Source organism: Leucopleurus acutus, assembly GCF_964270905.1.
Source record: "Leucopleurus acutus genome assembly, chromosome: 4".
NCBI classification, from domain to species: Eukaryota; Metazoa; Chordata; class Mammalia; order Artiodactyla; family Delphinidae; genus Leucopleurus; species Leucopleurus acutus.
Window position 1 is genome coordinate 64415083 of NC_139146.1, and position 21386 is coordinate 64436468.

The window sequence follows — 21386 nt, forward strand, 5'->3', positions numbered from 1 at the left end:
TATTTTAATTGAATACTGGAGCTTCCATTTAGTGGTTAAGAGACAGTTTATTTTCTTCCAAGAGTTTCTTTACTCATGATACATCCAATATCCCCAGAGGTTTACTCAGGCCTGAGAACAATGGCCTCAAAGAAACCAGAGAGCCTGTTCCATTTGCTCTTTATGGGTTGCTTGGTCAGCCATGGAGGGATCCTGACCACTGAATTTCCAATGAAACCTGCGGGGCTAAAGCTCAAATACCCACTCTTGAAGCTAAGGGTCTGCTACCACTGCCATAACTACCTCTGTAACCTCTACTGTGGGTAAGCAGGAAGACACTGGAGGCTCAGCATAGTGTTTATCTGGACCTGTGCCCAAGGACGTGTCACCCTTAGTTCTCCTCCCACAACCTCAATAGCTGTTCCCCACAACCTCCGTGTGCATTTCCTGTATGACTCTGTATGTATGAGGGTTGGCAACAAAATGAGATGTCTCTTTCACTCATAATAGTTGGCCCAAATCGCCACAGACTCTGATTCCCAACACTTGGTTCCTTACACACAACTGAGCACAGAGCTAGTCCCCCTTCCATGGCATGTCCCCAGAGCTAAGATTGAGGTCACCAAGTTCTGATAACTCTATTCCCTTTTTCTTCCTTCTTCTAATTTGTACTCTATTTTTCAATCCCTTCTGCAATCACCCTGGCTTAGATCCTAAACATATCTTTTCCAGAACATCACAACAGTCTCCTAATTAGTCTCCCTGCCTTCACTCATCATTCATACTGGCTCTGCTTGCCTCCTTGCCACTGCCATACACTTACTCTCTTGAATTCCTTTCACGCTGTCACCAGAGAGATCTTTCTTTTTTAAAAAAATATATTTATTTATTTAGGCTATGCTGGGTCTTAGGTGTGACATGAGGGATCTTTTTTTAGTTGCGGCATGTGAACTTCTTAGTTGTGGCATACATGCGGGATGGAATCTGGGCCCCCTGCATTGGGAGTGCAGAGTCTTACCCACTGGACCACCAAGGAAGTCCCCCAGACAGATCTTTCTAAATTTCCAAACTGATTATGTTCTTTTCCTGATTAAAGTCACATCATGGTGGGACTTCCCTGGTCAGGGAACTAGATCCCACTTGCATGCTGCAACTAAGAGTTTGCATGCCACAATTAAGGAGCTCGTGTGCTGCAACTAAGGAGGCCCGCCTGCCGCAACTAACACCAGCACAACCAAATAAATTTTTTTAAAAATAAATAAATAAATAAAGTCATATCATGGTAAGTCAGAAAGAGCCAGCAAACCCTGGTTCCGTAGCTTGCTAGCTACTTAGCAATTCTGTCTTTTAGTTTCCTCCCCTACAAAAGAGAGATAAATAATAGTATCTATCTCATAAGATTATTTTGAAGGTTAAATTATATAATGTGTGCAAAATTCCTAGCACAATGCCTAGCATTAGTAAATACTCAAAATAATGGTGAGCATCTCCATTTCCCCTCTCTTCTTCCTAATCACCTATGATTAAATCTAAGTGTTTCATGGCATAACGATGTCTGCAACATCCCTAGCTCTAAAACGGAGCTGGTTCACTCACACATGGTCTATCTGTGAGCATTAAGCTCCTGTCTCTGATGTTCACTCAGAACATTCTTGTTCTTGTTGTCCAGGTTTTTTTATTCTTTGATTCTTGTTCACCAAGTTTATATCAGACTTCTGGGTCTTTTGACCTGTTTGGAGGCATTACACCACGCAGCTATTCTCAGGCCAACTTCCTCTGACTTTAAATTTACATTCTTATGTGATTTGGGTGTAACTGAAGCTTCAGATAGAGACATTTCCATCAGTCATTACTGTCCAGGTACAATCAAGACTGAGTTCCTCCCCCTTCTCCTGACCCCCAACCTCCATACCCCACAGAATTCCCCTTCAGTTTTGGGGACTGGACATAGAGTCCTCCAGTATCCTTCCCTGTCTCCCTAACTACTGTCCCTCCCCTATATGCAATTCATCATTTTTTGGTATCTTTGTACATTTATCCATGCTGTTTTCTCCCTGACCCACCCAGCAAACTCTAATTTAAGACCTGTTTCAAGCGTTTCTTCTTTGGTAAAGCCTTGCTTGACTCTCCTCCTTTTCCTCTCCTGAAGGACAAGCATCGTGTTTGATTGTATTGGACCCAGGGTGGTGCCAGGTGTGTAGCTGGAGTTCAGTGAATATTTGTTGAAAGGCAGCCCTTGAAAGGATTGGTCATTTGGTTCCAGGTTCTGGGGGCTGCCCTTGCTGCTATCTTTTCAGATACCCATGTCTTCAGTTCTTCCTTTGATTCTATGAACAACTCTGATACAGTTTTGATAAATTCTTTTTTAATTAAGTTACCAAATTTGTGTTATGCTGTTTGCAATTATACACTCCTAATTGATGCAAGCATGCATTGCTTTCTTAATGAGAAAAAAAGTTTGTTTTCTACAATAGAAATATAAATAGACTCCAATTTCATCAATTGTTCTTTGGCAGCTGTTTTTGAGGAAAGTGAGAATCTTCACATTCACCTAGTATGGGAGAGCTGAAATTTGACAAGGGTTTTCAATAATGAAGTGAGGTCATGGGAGATAGGAGGCACAAGACCACTGGCCAGGACACTGTGCTGAAATGCACATAAGGAATGCCACACTAGGGTCCTCTCCAGGAAGAGAGTACATCCAACTTAGGTTGAATTTTTTTTTTTTTTTTTCGGTAGGCGGGCCTCTCACTGTTGTGGCCTCTCCCGTTGCGGAGCACAGGCTCCGGACGCGCAGGCTCAGCGGCCATGGCTCACGGGCCCAGCTGCTCTGTGACATGTGGGATCTTCCCGGACCGGGGCATGAACCCGTGTCCCCTGCATTGGCAGGCGGACTCTCAACCACTGTGCCACCAGGGAAGCCCTTAGGTTGAATTTTTAAAAATCCTTACAACATAATGTACATCACGATAAATATAATTAACACTGCTGTATATTATATATGAAAGTTGTTAAGAGAGTAAATCCTAAGGGTTCTCATCAGAAGGAAAAAAATTTTTTCTTCTATTTCTTTAATTTTGTATCAGTATGAGATGATGGATATTTACTAAATTAATTGTGGTAATATGTAAGTCAAATCATTGTGCTGTACACCTTAAACTTATACAATGCTGTACATCAATTATATCTCAATAAAACTGGAAGAAAAATTAAAAATACAGTGGCATATACATATGTGCATGCTTTTGTAACCATCAGAAATATGCATGTGTTTATCCATCAGAAATATGGTTAAAAATACTCAAAAAAAAAAAAATCCTCCAATAGGCATCATTAGGCAGGTACCTCTCCCTGAACTTATTGGAGCAGACCCATCATCTTTAAAACGGTGCTCTACACAAAACAGCTTCTCAAAATGTCATTGACAAATCAGATTAAAAAAAATCAAATCGTGGGCTTCCCTGGTGGCGCAGTGGTTAAGAATCCGCCTGTCAATGCAGGGGACACAGGTTTTATCCCTGGTCCGGGAGGATCCCACATGCCGCGGAGCAACTGAGCCCATGCACCACAACTACTGAGCCTGCGCGCCTAGAGCCCGTGATCCACAACAAAAGAAGCCACCGCAATGAGAAGCCCGCACACCGCAACGAAGAGTAGCCCCTGCTCACTGCAACTAGAGAAAGCCCGCGCACGGCAGCGAAGACACAACACAGACAAAAATAAATAAACAAAATTAAAAAAAATTTTTTAAAGAATTTAAAAATAAAAAATCATACGCTGAAAGTGAACTTTCCTTGACTTGACTGTGAAAAGAACTTAAGATAGGAGAACAAAGGTAAAAGATAAAGAAGGTGGTGGGAGGGAGATTAGGTCATTTGGGGAAGCATACCTCCTAGATGTGCAAGACAGAGATATGCTCCTGGTTGTGCCTTCACCAATATGTGAGAAAGAATTAAATCCAATTAAGGTGTCCATTACTAAGTTGTAAACATATTAGCTTTATTGCAGTCAGGCCTATCTGCCATCAGTGCTTGATTCAGGGTCAAACACTGCTATCTCTACTCTTATAAAATATGCAACTCCATCTTTACTATAATGGGTTTAGGAAGGACAGAAAAATACCATGAGAGGTTTCTAGGTCTTTGACAGATGACTCTTCTTCCTAATTCCTACCCCAGTTTTGTGGCATTCTAGGGCAGTTGTCCACAACTGGGGGTGCCCTTCAGAATTATACCTAGAACTTTATAAAGAAAATACACATGGTGGTCCCCACCACAGACCTACTGAATTATAATCCCCAAGGCTAAAGGTTTTTTAAAATTGTTTTTGCTCGCTTGTTTTTAATGTTTTTGTGGAGATAAAATTTGCTTACAATGAAACGCACAGATCTTAGTGTTCAGTTCAGTGAATTTGACAATTATATAAACCCAGTAACTACCACCCAAAACAAGATATAAGACATTTCCATCATCCTCATATTCCCTTGTGTCCAGTCCAATCTGCTCCAGCCTATCAGAGGCAACCATTCTTCTGATTTCTATCACTATAACTTAGTTTGGGGATGCTAGGATTTTAAAAAATACAGGTAAGTGGGGTGAAGTATAGCTACATGAACCAACTTGAATAAATCTCAAAAAGGTAATAAAAAGCAAAAAAACAAGTTGTAGAAAAATAGAAGAAAATGATTTTATTTATATAAATCATTTACAACTTAAAGCAATGACAATTATTCTTTAGAGACATATACGCATGTTATAAAAATATAAAGATGTACATGGCAATGATAATCATTTCAGAATAGAGGCTGCCTTTTGTAGAGTGAGAGGGACTAAGAATAGGGAAGAGCACTCAGGGGGTTTTATTTTTTATTTTTAAAGATTTATTTATTTATTTAGGCTGTGCTGGGTCTTAGTTGTGGCATGTGGGATCTTTTACTTGTGACATGCAGACTCTTAGTTGCAGCATGTGGGATCTAATTCCCTGACCCGGGATCGAACCTGGGCCCCCTGCATTGGGAGCACAGAGTCTTACCCACTGGACCACCAGGGAAGTCCCGAGAGGGTTTTAATATTTTATTTCTTAAGCTGAGTAGGAGGTACACAGGTGTTCTTTATATTTGTACTTTATGTTTGTAATATTTCATAATAAAATAAAACTTCACAGCGGATTTTGATGCTCATGCTCTTATAATCTCTACACACCAAGAAATACTCAAATTTTTTGTAAATATATAAGTAAAAATTTCAAAAAACAAAATTAATTGTGCCGTCATCTGTTCAAGGAGCACTTTTTTTTTTCTTTTTTTTTTTGCAACAAACTAAGGTTCTATTGCAGGGCGACAAGCAAGGGGAGTGGGAGACAGCCTCAGATCAAACTCCAGCTTGTCTCTGAGTTAGGGGTTTCTTTTTTTTATATATAAATTTATTTATTTATTTTTGGCTGCGTTGGGTCTTTGTTGCTGCGCGCAGGTTTCCTCTGGTTGCATCGAGAGGGGGCTACTCTTTGTTGCAATGCGTGGCCTTCTCTTGCTGCGGAGCACAGGCTCTAGGCGTGCGGGTTTCAGTAGTTGTGGCACGTGGGCTTCAGTAATTGTGGCTCGCGGGGTCTAGAGCGCAGACTCAGTCATTGTGGCGCACGGGCTTAGTTGCTCTGCGGCACGTGGTATCTTCCTGGACCAGGGCTCGAACCTGTGTCCCCTGCATTGGCAGGCCGATTCTTAACCACTGCGCCACCAGGGAAGTCCTAGGGGTTTCTTAAAGGGGAAGAACAAAGAAGCTGGGGTTAATCATCATCTTGTGACATTTCTTTTTTTTCTTTTTGCGGTACGCGGGCCTCTTGCTGTTGTGGCCTCTCCCGTTGCAGAGCACAGGCTCCGGACGCGCAGGCTCAGCGGCCATGACTCACGGGCCCAGCTGCTCTGCGGCATGTGGGATCTTCACGGACCGGGACACGAACCCGTGTCCCCTGCATCGGCAGGCGGACTCTTAACCACTGCGCCACCAGGGAAGCCCTCTGTGACATTTCTTAATCGTAGTCTCAGGAGTCTAGATGTTTCTGGTTTACAATTCTCTCACCAGGTAGTTCATGGCTCAGGAGTCAGGTAGTTCATCTTGCCCTGGAGAAACAAGGAGCATTTTAAAATTCTATTTTGGTCCTTACCCTATGTTCTACTGTAATCCATTAAGCACATATACTCCATGAGAGCACAGATAGTGTTCTATTTAATCTTTTAGTCCTCTGAGTACCTAATGTTATATGCATGGCACTCACAGACAAAAAACAATTAAAAAACAATAGAAGATTCTGAACCTACCAATTGACCCACATTTTAACATTTCACATTTGCAGGTTTTCTATCATTCCGCAATATTTTAAGGCCTCTTGACATCTACAAACATCAATTTCACATCCACCTCCTTTTTAAGGTTTTTGGGTCCAAAAGGAAAAGAACAGGCCCAAGGACCTAGTTATACCCATCTCATACCAGTCTTGTTATGTCACCACTATAACATTTAACATACTAGAGAAGGAGAAAGACAGCTGATACAAAGAAAGAAGATAAAAGATTTTTGTTTAGGATATACAGATTTATGGATAAACAGGAAAGCTTACGCATGAGTTGAGTTTCAAAGTTCTCTCCATGTCCTTTGTACATACCGCCTTATGGTATTTTTTGCACCATATTGTACCTACTTACAAGTCGCCCCTAATTAGACCATGAATGCCTAAGTGGTAGAGCCAGAATCATCTGCATTTTTGTTCTTCTGAATCTAGTAGATAGCATTGCTCAATAAACATTTATTGGAATAAGGACAGGAAAAGTGACGGAGAGGAAGAGAAAAGTAGATGTGTCTGGCACATGGCAGGGAAGAATGGAAACAAATATGCAGAAAGAAGATTAAAGGAAGGTAAGTAAAAGTATTAATTAGGATTAGGTTCAGCTGTGACTGACAGAAAATCCAAATAAACAATGGCTAACAGAAAAGAGAAGTTCATTTTTCTCTTATGTAAAAAAAAGTCTGGAGATGAGTATTCCAAGGCTGGTAAAGGCTTCACAAATTCTTCTTATCTTGCTACTTACTTAGACTTAAGATGTGTTTTTTGCCTCATCATCCAAGATGGCTGCTTAACTTCCAGTCATTATGTCCTCATTCCAGCCAACAGAAAGAATAAAGGAGAGAAGTGCTTACCGTCTCCCTTCAGAGACACTTTCTGGATGCTGCACACTTAACTTCTGGGCTTACTTCTCATTGCCCAGAGTTTAGCCATGACCACACCTAGTTACATGGGGATTTGGAAAATGTAGTCTTTATTCTAGGTGGCCTCATCCAGGAAACAAGGGTATAAATATTTTTATACATTACTATGTTTATTATACAAATATTATGTATATTATATATATTTAATATTAATTGAATACCAGGAAAATGTACTGTAAAAATGTTTTTCTTTAAAACAAATTCAAGCTTATTCATTTTTTTTCTTTGTAAAAGTCTTTTTTTTAAATGAATTTATTTGTTTATTTATTTATTTTTGGCTGTATTGGGTCTTCACTTCTGCGTGCGGGCTTTCTTTAGTTGCGGTGAGCGGGGGCTACTCTTCCTTGCAGTGCGCGGGCTTCTCATTGCGGTGGCTTCTCTTGTTGCGGAGCACAGGCTCTAGGCGTGCAGGCTTCAATAGTGTGGCACGCGAGCTCAGTAGCTGTGGCTTAGTTGTTCTGCAGCGTGTGGAATCTTCCAGGACCAGGGCTCGAACCCGTGTCCCCTGCATTGGCAAGCAGATTCTGAACCACTGCGCCACCAGGGAAGTCCTAAAAGTCTTTCTTGTTATCTACTATGAATGTAAATAACATAGTAGAGCTTGTAAATGCATGGACCCCAGAGGAGAATGTCTATATTTAAATCATGGCTCCATAGTTTACTTCCTGTGGCTCTGTAACTTTGGATAAGTCACTTATCCTCTCCAGCTGAAACTTCTTCATCTGTAAAATGAAGATAGTAATAGTACCTACCTTACAGGGTTGCGGCAAAGATGAAATGTATTAATACACATACTATATACAACAATAAGTGCTCGATAATTCTTAACTATTACTATTTATGGTTGAAACTTTAGAAGATTCAAACAATTAGAAAGAGTAGGAAAAGTAATCTATAGTCCCACTTCCCCCAAAAAAACAATAATAAAATGTTTATGTATTTACTTAAATCTAATTGCTACGGATATTTTTATACTGTTGAAATACTTGTGTATATGATTCGTATCCTGCTTTAGTCCAGATCAACTTCTCTCCCTTCTCCATTCTGCTTTGTATCCCCAGAAGCTGACAAGTAAGGACTCCATCAATAAGTTCTATTGCGTTCTTCTGTATGGATTAACCCAATACCACATAAGAGTATTTATTTTCCCCTCCCTCTTTGAGGGATTGCTGTGGGTTGGCTGTGTCCCTTTATGGAAGGTTCCATCTCCTATCAGAGGCTGTCTCTCTCATACCTACCCTTTCTGGGATCTTCCCTTCTGGCCTAGGATTGGTAACAGCTGTTGACAGACCCAAAGCTCTGCAATAATCCTTATTGGTTTCCCTAAACCTTTTGTAAATAATCCCTTTGTTAAATCCCCTCAAAATATGCAGTTTCAGTGTACCAGGTCCTTTCTTCCAGGACTTTGACTGACATACATAGGAGAACAAGAATTTTTTTCAGAGAGGTTATTTTAGTAGCTGTATAATATTCTATAGTGCCAATGTACCTTAACAATAATAGCAATTACTTAATGTACCTGTCAAGTACTTTACAGACACCAATTTTATTTACTCCTCACCAACCCCAGGGATTGATATTTTACAGATGAGGAAACTGAGCCTCAGGGAAGTCTGAAAATTTACTTGCCTTTGGTTTCAGAGCTGATAAGCAACAAGGTTAGCCCTACTTCTATTCTTCCCATTAAACCCAGTGGTTCCAAAACCTGGCTAATCATCAGAGGAAACTAAGGAATTTTTTTTCCTGTGTCCACTCAAAGAGAGCTTAATTTTGTAGGTCCAGTGAAACCCAGAAATCTCTATTTTTATAAAAGTTGCTCAGGGGAGTCTGATGATCAGCTAGATTCGAGAAGAAATTACCTCATTTTAGTATGCATATGTTTCCTTTTGTTGGATATTCAGATCATCTGTATATTATATTTTTATAAATAAGACTGCAATAAAGATGGTTATATATAAAGCTTTGCCTTATTTAGTACTGTTCACATAGAATGAGTCTCAGAGAGTGATGAGTGAATTAATGAGATAAATATTTTTGATTCTTTTTTTTTTTTTTTTGCGGTACGCGGGCCTCTCACTGTTGTGGCCTCTCCCGTTGTGGAGCACAGGCTCCAGACGTGCAGGCTCAGCGGCCATGGCTCACGGGCCCAGCCGCTCCACGGCATGTGGGATCTTCCCGGACCGGGGCATGAAGCCGTGTCCCCTGCATCGGCAGGTGGACTCTCAACCACTGTGCCACCAGGGAAGCCCAATATTTTTGATTCTTGATGTGCTTCGTTCAAATGTTTATTCATTTAACTACTTAAATATTAACTTAAAAATATTTTTTTCTACCTTTATTTACCATGCTCCAAGCTCCAAGCATTGTGCTGATGGTTTGCAATGTAACAGTGAGCAAGACACATAGTGGGGAGATGGATATTAAACAAATAATTATCCAAATAAAATATTTAGTTTATAATTGTGAGAGGGTCTATGAAGAAAAAATAAAGAGGACTATAAGCCTGGTTTGAGAATGATTAGTGAAGATATTCCAGAGAAAATGATATTTAAATTGAGGCTTGATGAATGAGTAGAAGTTAGCCATGCAAAGAGAAAGGAGAGAGCATTCCAGACACAGAAAGTGGCATATGCAAAGGCTCAAAGGTATGGGAGAACTTGGAAAGTTATATAAAATTAGATTTATATCATAAGAAGATGGTATAAATATACTGAGGTAAAGGAAGAGTGAATGAAAAGGGAGAAATTAAGAAGCTATTGCAGGGACTTCCCTGGTGGTACAGTGGGTAAAAATCTGCCTGCCAATGCAGGGGACATGGGTTTGAGCCCTGGACTGGGAAGATCCCACATGCCACGGAGCAACTAAGCCCATGTACCACAACTACTGAGCCTGCGTGCCACAACTACTGAAGCCCGTGCACCTAGAGCCTGTGCTCTGCAACACGAGAAGCCACTGCAGTGAGAAGCCCGTGCACTGCAACAAAGAGTAGCCCCCACTCGTGGCAAATAGAGAAAGACTGTGTGTAGCAATGAAGACCCAACACAGCCAATAAATAAATAATTTATTTTTTTAAAAAAAGAAGAAGCTATTGCAGTGGTTCATGAAGGAGGTGGAGTAAGAAGAAATGATTGATGGCTCGAAGTGGTGCCAGTAGAGATGATGAGAAGTGAATATAGATTTATGTAGAAAGTAGGATCTATAGGACTTGCTGATTAATTATATAAAAGTGGTAAAGGAAAAGAAGTCAAAATGAGTCCCCAGTTTCTGGCATAAACAAGTGGTTGAATGATGTTATTGGGCAAGAGAGGGACAGTGGAGGCAGACTAGGTTTGCAAGGGATAATCATGAATATGGTTTTGGCAGTATTAAGTGTTGAGATGACCAAATATGTGATGTCTGAGTGGAGAGGTTGAGTTGGGAGTAAGAGACAGTGATCTGGAACTCAGAAGTCTTGTGTAAAGAAATAAAATTGATATTGAAACCGTGGAAATGAATGGAATGGATAATGTAGTTGAAGAATATATAGAGTGTCAAGAAGAGAAGGCTAATGACTGTGCCTGGAAGACTCTGACATTAAAAGGCTGAGTGAAGAAGAAGGTCCAAAAGAAAACCGAAAAGTAGTGACCATCTAAGTAGGAGGAAAACCAGAAGTGTGTGTTGTAATGGAAATTCAAGAGAAAAGAATGTTTCACTGGAAAGCTGTCAAAAAAGTCAAAAGTTTTTGAGGGTTCAAGTAAGATGAAAATGAAAAACAATGATTAAATTTAGTTGATGGAATGAGTTGAGAATTGAATGATATGCACAGATGATATTTCATCAAATGAAATGAACAGGGAACTTCCCTGGTGGTACAGTGGCTAAGACTCCGTGCTCCCAGTGCAGAGGGCCCAGGTTCGATCCCTGGTCAGGGAACTAGATCCCACATGCTGTCACTAAAGATCCCATGTGCCGCAACTAAGGCCCAGTGCAGCCAAATAAATAAATTAAAATAAATAAAATTAAAAAAATGAAATGAACCAAGACGATCACTGCAGCCCTATTTGTGGAAATAACCTGTCTCCTAGTATAGCAAAAGATACTTATGCTCACTGATTTTATTTCCCCGAAAGTAAATACTCATTTTAAGGTTGGTATGGTGAAGTTATTTTTTTGAACAAAAATTGGGGCATATTGTTGGACAATTTATTCTATGTGAAATATCTATAAGAACAGGTTTGTAATCTTATAAAATTAAACCATTGTTAATTACAAAAAACCCCCGATAGATGCACTGTAACTTAGTGAGGGTGAGCCTTCTGCAAGTAATATGTAAGAGAGGGATAATCCCTGAGGATGTTGAAGGAACACTGTAAAGGGATTAGCCTCAGGTAAGGGAAGAGATGCCTGTCTTGTTAACAGGAAAAAAAGATCAAAGAATGATTCGCTGATAAGAGTTAACAGAGTTCTCTTCTATTATTATTTCTAATAATCTTCTACTATTATTACCAGTTGCCTTTTCTTTCTACAGTAAGAGATGAGGAAACTTGGTACTAGTGAGGGAGAGGCAGTAGGATTGGAGATGTGATAAGAGTAAGGAAGATCTATGAAGAATGGGTGTGTGAACAGGATATGGGAGTCAAAGAATTCCTGGACAGTGTTGTAAGAGCCCAGTGGAGATTGGAGACCATGAATTCATTGTGGTGCCAATCATACCAATTTGCACATTATGGTTTTCTCCAAGTGTTCACAGCAGCACAGGTACACATACGGATAGTATGAACCATCGGATTGATCGAGGCCTGGGATTTTTGCCAGACTGGTGCCAGAGAAGGACAATTGAGCCAGCGAGTTCAAAATAGTAGTCAAAAGTAGTTGATATTATAAACCAGAGAGAATTTTATTCAGTAAAATGGGGTAGGAAGTGGGGAAGGAGAACGTTTCTCTTAAGTAAAAGCAGTTTGAACAGGAGACAAAACTACCTCTCAAGATTTGCCAGTAGGTGGAGAGGGAAAAGAATGAGACCCACCCAAGGAGAAAAAAGAGGGAGAGTCCTTGAGGGGAAGGGGGAAAGGGATAGAGAAGAAAGACAGGGAGGAAGAGGGAGAGATGGAGAAAGGTAGGGAAGGAGAAAGGGACGAAGAGGGAGAGAGAGTAGGAGACAGACAGACGGACCAGAGACTAAGAGGACATTTGATTTTGTTTGTGATAGTTTTCCATTCTTAGTTCCCTGGCTATGTTTCAAAGCCATGGGTTCAAGAGATTCCCCTGTATCCTTACAGTGAATTTGCTTCTTTGGCTGAAGTTTCTATTTCAAAATAGTCTTAACTAAGACAAGAAAATGTAATACAGACTCTTGTACTCTCAGAGGGTGTTTTTGTTTGTCTTGTTTCTGGGGTTAGGGGTGGGGGTGGGTAATGTATAGCCAAAGTTGATCAGTTTTTCAACCCCTAAAGGGCACTTCTGTTGAAGCCATCTAACAGCCCTATTGCATAATGCTCAGAGTTCTGGCAGCCCCTCTGGGGCTTGGAGTCACCAGCAGGTTTCCCCAAGTGTCCCTGCCTCCTTGCCTCACTGGCCCTGTTCAGGAAGAGCCAGGACTTCATGCCTGGTGCTGCTGGGGTAGAAGGTGGCTTTTTTGATCTGCTGAGGATCTAGTCCTAGGAAAAGGGGAATGTGAGTCCTCTGTTCTTGACTGTATCCGAGATCTTTCCCCACTGGTTTCCTATTACGCAGTGAATCAGTTCACTCTTGAGGTAGGTCGACATTGCCCCCACCATCCGTCTCGTCTCTTTCCAGGTGGTACCACTTTGAGATCATGCTATTACTAACCCTTGTGTCCTCCTTCCCAAAGCCATCAGATACAGGTTTACCAAAACATCTACCTTTTGTTTCCTACTTCCTATCCACAATACTAAATACTAACAACGTGGGAGCTCTGAGGTTGCCTGTTTGGGCATTTACTTGATTGATTGATCTTTCTGCAGGCATTTAGTTTTAGTTTCCCACAACAGTAACACGCAAGCAACTCTCATTCTCTTCTCAGTCCTCCCGTCAATTTAACAAGCTGCTCTCAAGGCAGGTTCTATAATGAATCCTTGGTGTGCAGAAATGACTGCAATGTTATTGATTTAAATTCCATGAAGTGATGTCACAATTTATTTAACCATTCCCTACTTGTTGGACATTTAGATTGCTTTCAATATTTGATTTTATAACTGATTACTATAAAGCATAACTTTATGCCAAGAAGCTTTTCTGTATTTAGGAAAATATGGGATTCCTCCTTAATTTTTCAGTTTTCAATACCACTAGCATGTATTTATGTTGTTTACTACTTAGCCTAGAAGTGTAGAATAATGACATTAACCGCCCTCACCCTACCCTTTTTTTTTTTTTTCCTCTGCTTAGTTTTCTTTGAACCTCTGACTAGGTTCAAAGAAATTTCTCCCACATTCTCCTTCTGTAAAATGCCTGCGAATCCCATTTTTCACACTTTTCATTGCCATTTCCTCCCCATGTAGACCTCCCTCCTAGAGATGTCTGTCCTCAGGCTTGGATCTGTACTGATTTCTTTCCAGACCTATCACACAGTAGTCATCCTTGGACTATCCAGGGTCCTGGATCTGATGACCTACTCCTTCTTGGTTTACTCTCTTATTTTGCTGAAGTGCATCCTCCAATAGCATCCTGACGAGGGATAAAAAGAAGATAAACGTTTTGATACTATGCATGTCTAAACATATCTAAATTAAATGTCGTTTTCTAATTCTGAATTTTAAGGACAATGATCCATTGTCTTCTAGCATCCAATGTTGTTGAGAAACTTAATACTATTTTAACTCCCAACCTTTTGTATGTGGTCTTTTTTTTTTTTTTTTTTTTTGCGGTACGCGGGCCTCTCACTGTTGTGGCCTCTCCCGTTGCGGAGCACAGGCTCCGGACGCGCAGGCTCAGCGGCCATGGCTCACGGGCCCAGCCGCTCCGCGGCATGTGGGATCTTCCCGGACCGGGGCACGAACCTGTATCCCCTGCATCAGCAGGCGGACTCTCAATCACTGCGCCACCAAGGGAAGCCCTAATTTTCTTATCTTTTTTACTCCATCCTCATTTTTAATGTCCAAAAGCACCTAATGTTCTCTAATGTTTCTCCCTCCTCCCTTTCATTTCCCTCCCTCTCCCCCTTTCTTTCCTTCCTTCCTGAGAGAATTTCAGTCTTATTTAAGGGATATAAAATCTATCTCCCTGAGAATGTTAATTTAATGTTAATCTACCGTCTGCATTATCTGTTTCCTCTGAGTTCTTCTTTTCCCCCTCCAGTTTATTTGTTTTGATCTCTGTCTTTACTGTTGGAAACTTTCCTCAAAGATCTGGTGATCCTTGAATGTTTGTTCAGATTTTCAAATGAATCGCTGCAAAGCTGATTGGAAGCTCTGTGTGAGTGGGCAGTTCTTGTCAGCTTGTGGGCTTATTTTTAGATTAAAGAGGTAGTCAGCCAGCTTGTGGGTGTGGGTGTGAATGTGGTCCCCCAAATGTCAGTACGTGTAGGTATTTTCTCTGTAGCAATTTAGTTTATCAAGAGAAAGAGCCTGTAATCTGCGGGGAAGGATAAGCCTGGCCATTGGCATTGTAGCACAGGGTGAGGGAAGGGGACTGAGGAACCTCAGTTCAGTAGGCAGACTTTCATTTTCCTTAAATCCTCACTCCTGCCCTCTTCCTGCCTGTTGCTCCCCAGGAAGCCTCCCCCCAGATAAAGTACTGTGGGAGTGGGGGAGGGGTGGTTGGCTGACTGATGGGAGTGGGGCTTGGAGTGCTAACTGCTTTTTTAGTCTTTCCAGACCCCACTCATCGCTTTCAATGCCCTATTCCTACCACTGCCTTCCAGGGTACTGCAGGCTTCAATCCTTCCCTAGGTAGTCTTGCTTCTTGAGGGTATTCTCCAAGAAAGTTCTGCTAACCATTCCCCCACCTGCTTTTTGTCTTCATATGTTGGGGTCTGGGGGTACAAATATTTCCTAGTTTTATTGAAGATGGGGTTTGTGTTTCTGTTTCTCGTTCTCACTTTTTTGGGGGGTGCTGCACCGTGCGGATCTTAGTTCCCCAACCAGGGATTGAACCCTGGGCCCTTGGCAGTGAAAGTGCGGAGTCCTAACCACTGGACCGCCAGAGAATTCCCTGGAGGAGATTTTCAAAAGAAGAGGTTAGAAATTTCAGCGATCAGCCATCTTAATCCTGGGAATTGTGGAGGTGACTTCCAAGCATTTGCTTTGATCATGACAATCCAGACTCTACTGAAAATAAAAAAACCAAAAATCAAAACCAGCAGTTTTCTGAAAGCAGTTCTTTCTGCATGTACTTGTTCAATGGCAGTGCCAAGCAGTGATATGCCTAGCTATGCCGAAGCCTGAGACCAAAGAGAAAATTAGCATTACTGATCCTATCTTTAAAATTTTGATATTCTGTTTTTTTGAGGCTTTCTGCACCAATTTTTATTTTTAAAAATATTGTATTAAATATTATTTATCTTGATTACTGAGCTTTTGGGGCACCCATTAAATTTTACCCCCTAGTTGAGTGACTTACTTGCTCTACCTTAATCCTGGCCCTAGAGGGGTATCGCATTTTTCATTAGCTACCCCCCCTCCCCCGTAAACCACTACAAATAAACATACAATCTAAGTAAAAGTAGCCTACTTATTGTGCAAACTTACAGCTTCAGGACAAATTTCACAGCCACCCTTCCAATTAGTTTGCCTTTTTTAAGAGTGTGTTATAGGTATTTCTGAGCCCTCTCTTCTGTTCATAGCAAGAGTTGGGCTCTTTCTAGGAAATACTGTATAGGATTGGGTCAAAGTGACTTCCTCCCGGTATATGTGAGATACCAGAGCTCTACTGATGCATGTTGCAAAAAGGACAGGTGTGGCACTGCCATAATAATGAGTTCCGCAGCTTTTCTTACTAAGATGATGTGACATCAACGGAATCAGAAGCATTTCCTCTAAGTTCTTCTGGTGTTGATTTTTCTCCTAAAAACCTTGAGATAAAGTAAAAGAAGTAAAAATTCTTCAAGTATTTCTACACCCACTTATACACACGGGCGGTGTCAGGAAAGGATCCTCCCTTGCTAATTGCAGGATTTTTGGTTGACTAAGTGGGAAATGGAGGAGGCAGGTGTTTGAGCTTCTATGGGGACTATGATACAGTGAGAGTGAATTTTTTTATTCTTTTCAGTTCTTGTTTTACCTAACTGTAGTGATGCAGAGGAGTCTTTTAGACCATTGTGCATTGTCACAGTGAAGATCAGTCATGTTGAAGGTATTCTCAGTCCTTGCGTGTTTATAGGAAATCTTAACTATTTTGGGATGCTCTGTCTATAAGCCATAGAGGCACCATGGCTACATAAAGACACAGTGGTTACCTCACCTTACTTGCCATACCACACCCTTGAGGAAGATCTAGAGGAGTGCTACTCAAAGTCTCAGAGTGTGCACCGTGGACTAGAGTTAGCTCCTGAACTAGTATTACCTGTCTGTGTCCACATAATCATGGAAATTGAGAACAAACATTTAGAAACTTTTATAGCAATTTGACAGAATAATTTATGTTTGTTGCATTTAATAATAAAAATGTCAGCTTGCATTTTTGAAGTCTTTCTTCTTTTTAAAGTCACTTTCTAGTAATTAATTTTTATTGTATTTTACAAAAGTATTTGCTGGCGATGGACTGGAAAGAAAAAACTTGGCTTTCATCACAGGTAAACAGAAAAATCTGGATCTGGAGAGCATTTTTTTTTTTTTTTTGGCCACACTGCGTGGCTTGCAGGATCTTATTTCCCTGACCAGAGATTGAACCCGGGCCACTGCAGTGAAAGCGCCAAGTCCTAACCACTGGACCCCCAGGGAATTCCCTGGAGAGCATTCTTGGTATTTAAGAAAGTGTTAAAGTTTTCATGATATTGGACTTGGCAATGAGTGGTCTCTTGGATATGACATCAAAAGCACAGGCAACAAAGGCAAAAAGAGAAAAATGGGACTACTTCAAACTAAAACTTTTGTGCATTAAAGAGCACAGTCAATGGAGTAAAAAGATAACCTTCTAAATGGAGATAATATTTGTAACTCATATATCTGACAAGGGGTTAATATCCAGAATATATTTAAAAACTCCTACAACTTAACAATAAAAAAATCAAATAACTTGATTAAAAAATGAGCAGAGGGGGCTTCCCTGGTGGTGCAGTGGTTGAGAGTCTGCCTGCCAATGCAGGGGACACGGGTTCGTGCCCTGGTCAGGGAAGATCCCACATGCCGTGGAGCGGCTGGGCCCGTGAGCCATGGTCGCTAAGCCTGCGCGTCCGGAGCCTGTGCTCCGCAACAGGAGAGGCCACAACAGTGAGAGACCCCAGTACCGAAAAAAAAAAAAAAAATTGAGCAGAGGATTTGAATAGACATTTCTCCAAAGGTGATATACAAATAAGTGACACACATATGAAAAGATTCTCAACATCTCTAGTAATCAGGAAAGTACATATCAAAAGCACAATGAGATATCACCTCACACCCATTAGGATGGCCACTATCAAAAAAACAGAAAATAGGAATTCCAAATCAGCGGCACTATTGTTCATTTTCAACGGCAATGTATGATGGTTCCAATTTCTCTGCATCTTTGCCAACACGTATTATTGTCCATCTTTTTAATTATAGCCATTTCAGTGGGTGTGAAGATTACTGATTTTTAAGCTAATCAGAATAATATGTGCAAATATGACCAACTCACTCCCATTCAATGGTCCTAATTTTTTTTTCAGAATAAATTCCAAAAGTGTAATATAACATAAGAAGCCTTCCATGTTGCTATCCCTACCTCCCTATCTCTAGTCTCACCATCTGCCACTTCCCTTTCCTGCACTTTATACTCTAGGGATATGAATTGTGTGAAGTTTTCTGCATGCACTTTGCTACCTCTAACCTCTGAAACTTTGTTTCTGCTTTTCTGTCTGCCTAGATTTTCCCACCTTTTTGCCTAATTTTTACTCACGCTTTAATACTACCCAGGCAATCATTTCTCATGGAGCTCTTCTCTAAATCCCCAGGTGTTGTTATCATTTTTTCTACTAGGTATTAGCTTATGGATGTAACAACCCTATGAGGCAGGAACTCTTATCCTAATTTTATGCATAAGGAAAATGACCCTTAGAGACAGTGAGAGATAGAGATATTAGTAACTTGCCAAAAAGTCACACCGTAAGGGAGTGAAGATTGAATTAAATGCCATTCCTCTGTGCTCTCATAGCAGCCTCTGCACACATGGGTTCGTTTGTTTGTTATTTTATTTTTAATCTTTTGGCTGTGTTGGGTGTTCTTTGCTGTGCACGGGCTTTCTCTAGTTGCGGCAAGCGGGGGCTGCTCTTCGTTGCGGTGCGTGGGCTTCTCATTGCGGTGGCTTCTCTTGTTGCGGAGCACGGGCTCTAGGCGTGCGGGCTTCAGTAGTTGTGGTACACGGGCTTAGTTGCTCCACGGCATGTGGGATCTTCCCGGACCAGGGTTTGAACCCATGTCCCCTGCATTGGCAGGCGGATTCTTGACCACTGCACCACCAGGGAAGTCCCACACATGGGTTCTTTATCTCATTACATATTTATTATCTCCTTATATCTCCCAATTCAATCATGCACTCATTTACCTATTCATTCTCCAAATATTTATTTATAGTTTACCATATGTCAGGCACCGTGGCAGGTGCTAAGGACACGACGTTGACAAGACAGATCCTATATGGGACCTCATTGAACTTAAGAGTCTATAGGGGTGTACCGATGATGCAACTAATGGATATTTGCTATGGTAGCAAGTAGCAGAGGGACCTAATCAGTAGTTAAAGAAGCCTGGAAAAAATGATCTTGAAGCTGATAAGGATAAGGATGACTGGGGAACATCTTTAAGGATGACTGAGGATTAGTGAGGTAAACATCTTAAGATGTTTGGCTTGAGGGTGACATGTAGCATGTCATATTATACAAGTTATCTCTTTTTCAAGCCCCAACATCTAGTGGCTTAAGAAACAAATATTTGCTTTTTTAGCATCATCTGCTCATGGTGCCACCTTCTGCTCCCACCCCTGCCCCCTACCCTGGCTGCCACCCTGATTCACTACCTGTGCAGCTCCAGCCACCTGCCTCCCTGTGCTAGCCACCGATATTTGGAATTCTTACAGTAACACAGACATTGACAAGAAAGAGCAGTCTGAACTTGATCAAGGTTTGGTTGATGTTGAAGAAGTAGAAGAAGAAGAAACTGGTGAAGAATCAAAAATCAAAGCAGGTCAGCTGACTGTTCAGATGTTGCAAAATCCTCAGATTCTTGCAGCCCTTCAAGAAAGATCTGATGGTCTGGTAGAAACACCAACAGGATACATTGAAAGCTTGCCTAGGGTAGTTAAAAGACAAGTGAACGCTCTGAAAATCCTTCAAGTTAAATGTGCGTAGATAGAAGCCAAATTCTATGAGGAAGTTCATGATCTGGAAGGAAAATATACTGTTCTCTATCAGCCTCTATTTGATAAGTGATTTGAGATCACTTATGAACCTACATAAGAAGAATGTGAATGGAAACCAGATGAGGAAAATGAAATTTTGGAAGAACTGAAAGAAAAGGCCAAGATTGAAGATGAGAAAAAAGATAAAGAAAAAGCAGACCCCAAGGGAATTCCTGAATTTTGGTTGACCATTTTTAAGAATGTTGACTTGCTCAGTGATATGTTTCAGGAACATGATAAACATATTCTGAAGCACTTGAAAGATATGAAAGTGAAGTCCTTAGATGCAGACTGGCCTATGAGTTTTGTCTTAGAGTTTCACTTTGAACCCAGTGAATATTTTACAAGTGAACTGTTGACAAAGACACATAGTATAAGTCAGAACCAGATGATTCTGTTCCTTTTTCTTTTGAAGGACCAGAAATTAAGGGTTGTACAAGGTCCACATAGATTGGAAAAAAGGAAAGAATTGTCACTTTGAAAATCATTAAGAAGCAGAAACAAGGGACTTGGGGCAGTTTGTACTGTGACCAAAACAGTTTCTAATACTCTTTAATATTTTTGCACCTCCTGAAGTTCCTGAGAGTGGAGATCTGGTTGCTGCTGCTGAAGCTATCCTTGCTGCAGACGTTGGAAGTCATCACTTTTTACATGAATGTATAATCCCAAGATCAGTGTATACTTTACTGAAGTTACTAAAGTTACTAAAAGTTACTAAAGAAGTTACTAAAGAAGATGATGATGATTATGATGAAGAAGGTTAAGAAGAGGATGAGAAAGGGGAAGAAGAAGGAGATGAGGAAAATGATCCAGACTATGACTCAAAGAAGGATCAAAACCCAACAGAGAGAAAGCAGCCGTGAAGCAGGATGTATGTGGCCTTGAGGGTAACTTGCACTGATCTAACTTCAGCTTCCTTGGAAAGGAGGAATTTACATAACTTGAAAAGCCTATTTCAAGTTTTTTGTTGTTGTTTGCTTGTTTTTGTAGCTTAAAATAAAAATATCAAATTAAAAAAAATGATCTCACAGTTTCTGTGGACAGGAATTTTTTTTTCTTTTTCTTTACTTTCTTTTTTTTTTTTTTTTAATTTTTGGCCGCGCCGTGCAGCATGCAGGATCTTAGCTCCCTGACCAGGGAAGAGTGGAAGTGCAGAGTCTTAACCACTGGACCAACAGGGAAGTCCCTGTGGTCAGGAATTTGGAAGTGACTTAATTGGGTAGTTGTGGCTCAGGGTCTCTCATGAGGTTACCATCAAAATATTGGATGGGGCTGCAGTCATCTGGATGCTTAATAAATCTGGCTGGAGGATCTGCTTCCAAAATGGCTCATTCTCATGGTTGTTGGCAGGAGGCCTCAGTTCCCTACTGAAACCGTGCACCTCAGATTGGGACTTGAACCCACATGCCAGGACTTCACCCCGGCCAAAACCCAGACTGGGACTCAAACCCAAGAGGCTGGGACTCGAACATGGCCAAAACCCAAGGTCTTCCAACTGAGATCACACACCTGGTTTCAGGACTTAATGAAGCTCAGGTTCTTGATGTCTCATTGCAGAAAGAATTCAGTGAGACATAAAGTGATAGGGGAGACGTGGATTTATTTAGAGAGAAACACACTCCACAGACAGAGTGT

The 21386-nt window shown here is 41.0% G+C and overlaps 1 protein-coding gene and 1 pseudogene across 5 annotated transcripts in view; both read left to right on the forward strand.

Moving 5' to 3' along the window:
• N4BP2 (NEDD4 binding protein 2) overlaps nt 1-21386 on the forward strand; it is a 127963-nt gene that overhangs the window by 13910 nt on the left and 92667 nt on the right. The window lies entirely within an intron of this gene.
• On the forward strand, nt 6839-21093 carry LOC309960719 (nucleosome assembly protein 1-like 1; annotated as a pseudogene). Its single transcript has 2 exons — nt 6839-6887; nt 19379-21093. The product of its transcript is annotated as a nucleosome assembly protein 1-like 1 (transcript).